Source organism: Echinops telfairi, unplaced genomic scaffold (genome assembly GCF_000313985.2).
Source record: "Echinops telfairi isolate 266 unplaced genomic scaffold, ASM31398v2 ScPeMD7_7410;HRSCAF=8448, whole genome shotgun sequence".
NCBI classification, from domain to species: Eukaryota; Metazoa; Chordata; class Mammalia; order Afrosoricida; family Tenrecidae; genus Echinops; species Echinops telfairi.
In genome coordinates, this window is record NW_022111310.1 from 18,904,881 (window position 1) to 18,909,816 (window position 4,936).

Consider the following 4,936-nt stretch of genomic DNA (forward strand, 5'->3'; position numbering starts at 1 on the left):
GCTTACATATTCATTTTCTTATTGAGCCCATCTTGCTTCGGTCCTCTTGCTGATGACTCACGTAAGCTTCTGTGGTTCATTTGGATACCCTTACCAAGTGCCTTCTATATGCCAGCAGAGCCACACCTTAAACATACAGTTTCCATGTAACTCATGATTTAACAAAGGAGCCGTTTATGAAATTATGGGACAAGCACCGTGAGGTGTGATATGGAAGTCGTGAGAAGTGGAGAAAGGAGAGACTAACTCTCCTTAGAAATGTAGGAGGAGATGGTGTAAGATATGGGTGCGTATGTATATATATATGTACATAGAGAGAGAGATTCTGGGGGGTAGGGTGGGGATGGAGGGGATAATGGGGAGCTGATATCAAAGAGTTCAAGAAGAAAGAAACTGTTTGAAAATGATGTTAGCAGTAATTGTACAATTATTCTTGATCGAAGTGAATTATGGATTGTTATAATATCTGTAAAGGCTCCCAATAAAATGATTAATAAAAAAATTCTTAAGGAAAAAAAAAGAAATGTAGGAGGCTGTGTCACAGGTTTGTTGCAATTCTAGCTGTGTTGGGTAGGAGAAGGGCAGGCAGTCTGGCAGACAGTGCACCTGCACGAGGACAGTACAGGCAACTGAAATGGCTCCAGTATGTTCTCAGACGCAGGAGGCAGCCCGATGCTGGAATGCAGGGAGCGCTGAGCCCGCCGCAGTCGGAGATGAGGCTGTAGGGAGAATAGTGATGAAGCTCATTGTTGAGCACATTAGAAAGCAGAGTGTCATTTGGCCTCTCGGTCTTCCAGTCTGGAAAATGAAAGGAACCCAATCTGAGTATGTATGAATATGGAGAAAATGGATGTGATATAGTCAGGGTTTTCTTCTTTTTAAAAATAATTATAAACCGCAGAGAATAGTTTTTGTCTTCAACCAACATGTGTGAAAAAAATCAGATTAAGGAATACCAGTATTTATCTTCTATACTTCTTTCTTTTCCCAAATAGCAAACACCCCAAAAGGCAAAAATATACTCAAGATCAAGTGCTTGTCTTTGTTTTAAAAGACCATCTAATTCTGTACTCCACACGCCCAGTAACCAGCCCAGCTTCAGAAGGGTCCCACCTTTGAGTTCAAAGCAAATAACACGCACTAATTTTACCCGTCTCTGACTGCTGAACCCTTTGGGTATTGTTGCTTCCAAGCCTCTATCACTTATCAACAGGTTGGGCTCCAGCTATGGGATCACAGGGTATGTTGAGATCTTCCGATATCTAGTTCACCATCCACAAGAGGGAGAATTCTGCTCCATTTGTGGTCCAGCCAGTCAATACGGTAGGGGCAATGAAGAGAGCGTTTCTGTTCCACGAGGGGCAGGGGCTTCAAGAAAGTGTTGTCCCTAGGGCCCATGGACTTGACACCTGAATCTGTCTGTGGCAGGAGTCCACGTGGTCTCGTGGTCTCCATGGTAAAGGGAGTCACAGGCACTTCCCTGGAGGGCACTTGCGGGACAAACATGGCGCAGGATCAACCACAGAGGACGTTTCCACCATGAGACATCAGTGGAAGTGGGCGAGCTCCCCATCCACCTGACCCACAATAGCCAGACCCAGATTTTCTCCAAACCATATCCTGTGGCCACAGCGGGCCAGGACGTTTTTCAGCGGGGATCCTGGCACGTTTAATTTCAGGTTCTGCAGCACTTATTCCTGATCAAGCTGGGCAAATTGAACTTTTGTCATTCTCCGCCACGTTTCCGTAAGAGGTGCGCTGGCCTTTAAATAAACGACCGTGCATTTCCAGAAGGTTCTTGGTGCCGACCTTGCGGTGTAGCTCGTTGATGTTCGAGCTGATGACCATCACACACGGGGTGATGGCCAGGGGCCCGGGGTTCGGGTCCTTGCTCGGTATGATCTCGCGCTGGTAGTGGTCGCACTTCCATACCCACGAGAGATTTCGGGCAAAGGCCTGAGGTGGAAGTCAGCCTGAGCGTGCCCTTTTCCCCAGTAGCCTCTGGCCCCTCTCAGCACCAACAGCAGCCCTGTAAGGATGACTATGTGCTTTGCTCTTACAAACTCCTCCCGGAAATGGCCACAGTTGAACTTGGACCAGCCATGGTTGGGCACATTTTGGCTTGTGCGGAGGCTGGCCACTTCAGTCCGAAATGCAGCTGAGAAATCAGTCTTCTGGAATAATCTGGAGAAAGCACATCGTGATCTCTTGGGGCTACTGATTCTTGAACGGGACTGAACACCGGAGGCGGAACAGTGAGCCCTTCATGGTTCTCGAATGGCCTCCTACGTGGAAAGACGGGAGTTTCCATCTGTGCCTTCAGTTAGCTATTCATGGAAGCCTGTTGAGCACTTCCTGCACATCCAGCCTATCACCACAGGTTGTAGAAGGTAGCGAAGAAATATCAAACGTATTTTGTCCAAGACAATGACTTTATGGATCAGAAAATACAGGCATTGTGCTAGGCATTGAGGGTACAGAAATGAGTAACAGCCAACAGGGAAGAGAGACTCCTGTTCCTTCTACTGCTTACTGTCATGTGTTGAATTTCTATTTACAGTTTTTTTTAATTAAAAAATTTCATTGGGGGGCTTGTACAATTTGTATCACAATCCACACATGCATCCATTATGTCAAGCACTTTTGTACATTTGTTTTCCTCATCATTCTCAAACCATTTGCTTTTTACTTGAGCCCCTGGTATTCGCTCCTCATTTTCCCCTCCCTCCCTGCTCCCTGCTCACCCATGAACCCTTGATAATTTATAAATTATTATTATTTTTTCATATCTTACACCATCCAATGTCACCCTTCACCTACTTCTTTACTGTCCGTCCCCACAGGGAGGAAGTTATATGTAGATCCTTGTAATCTGTACCCCCTTTCTCCCTCACCTTCCCTCTACCCTCCTGGCATCACCACTCTCACCACTGGTCCTGAAGGGATCATCTGTCCTAGATTCCCTGTGTTTCCAGTTCCTATCTGTACCAGGGTACATCCTCCAGTCCAGCTGGGTTTGTAAGGTAGAATTGAGATCATGATAGTGGGCGGGGGGGCATTCAAGAACTGGAGGAAAGTTGTATGTTTCATCATTGCTACCCTGTACACTGGTTCATCTCCTCCCCACAACCGTGGTCTTTGAAGCAGAGAGGAGCACACCTTGACACCTACTACATAATGTACTAAAGAGCTATTTGTCCTCAAGAAGTTTACTGTACTGCCCCAATAATACACATAAATCATAGTCCTGCAAGAATAATAGGCAGAGTGTTGAGGAGCAGAAGATAGAATATATGTATGTTTTTAGTACAGCCGAAATGTTCCTCAGAAATCAGATGGTGAGATTTCATCCCATGTGCTTTGAACAGGTTATCAGGAAAGCTCAGTCCCTGGAAAAAGATATCATGGCTGCTAAAGAAGAAGGTAAGGAAGGAAGGAAGGAAGGAAGGAAGGAAGGAAGGAAGGAAGGAAGGAAGGAAAGAAAGGCCCTGAAGAGACAGAGTGGCACAGAGGCTACAAGAATGGGCTCAAGCACAGCATCGGTTCGGAGGATGGCGGTGTTTCTTTCTGTTGTTCACAGTGGAATCACCGTGAGCAGGATTGTAGTGGGATCCCTGTCAATAGGAGCATAGGACTGAACAATGCCAAGCAGCAACATCATCTACAGTTCTCTATAAAGCTAGAAGTTTCACAAATACAATTTCACAATCTGCATAATTTTACAACCAAGAAAACCACTAAAATAGGTGATAGTTATGCCCAAAGATCGCCAAGTTGTGCCCATCTCTAAGAAGCACCAGAAGGGACATTTCCGATTCGGGCTGCACAGGTGGCCTTGCGTCTTGTGGCAGGAGTGCGGTGGCACACAATGGCTGTGTTTCCCTGCTGGCGTCGGCTGACAACAGTCACATGGCTGGAATCACTTTGTGATCATTCCAATTTATTTTTTAAAATATTTACAATACCACTGTATACACTAACATTATCCCATGTGCCTTATTCCTTGCCAGGGAATACATTAACAGAAATTTCCAGGATCTGAAGTCCAATGTTGGTTGACCAGACTTCTCATACATAGTGTCTGCTCTTAAAGATGTTGAGACATGAACACTTACCATGTGATAGGACAGTAACTAATTGACTTTGATGTGAAGGCCCCCCACTTGAAATGTAGGCAGAGTCATTCGAGGCTTTAGTGAGAAAAAAACAGTTTGGGATTGTAAATAACCCTCAGCCTGATATTTGTCTGTGGTGGGAACTCTGGGAATGGGACCCAGTTGCCAAATGTGACAGTCCTTTGAGTTGTACGGGGAAACAACATTGTTTTCATTATATTTTGTATTCTTTCTCAAATTGATACTGCAAGTTCAGGTCCATGGCTGGGTGCCATTTGTTTTTGTACTTTGCAACAATTCAAACCAGATTATTTTGCACTGAAGCCACAGACAAACAACTCTCGCTGCCAGCCCGCATCTTGCCTCCCTCCTGACAGATGTGCTGCTTTGTTCTGAGTACAGGTTGGGGATGAGAGTTGTTTGTGGAATTTTTTTATCTGACGGACAATGATGAGACACATTCAACAGTGAGCCTAAAGTCCCAGGTGATGTTCATCAGTGTGTAGGATTTTTAATTAATCCCAGAGTTGCCTCTTTTCCCAGCAACTCAGGTGTAGGATCCAGTTCTCTAGGTCATGTTTACTGGTGGACCAGTAGACCCTTTCAAAAGATAGGATGGAGGATAAAGATATGTGTGTGGAGAAGCAGAAGACATGGGCTTTGTCTTCTTTCTGCTGTTCTGGTTCATTTCCCTATCAGTCAAAGGGGTTTTGAAGAAGAATAACTTTTTCATCAGTAGTCCATGAGTCATGATATCATGACTCTCTGATGAGATAGTTGAACATAAATTTATCTATATATACTCAACAATCAATGAAGTC

At 44.9% G+C, this 4,936-nt stretch overlaps 1 pseudogene; it reads right to left on the reverse strand.

The window, feature by feature from the left end:
• Positions 1 to 1,233: 1,233 nt before the first annotated feature.
• LOC115871873 lies at positions 1,234 to 2,311 on the reverse strand (annotated as a pseudogene).
• Between the last annotated feature and the right edge of the window lie 2,625 nt (positions 2,312 to 4,936).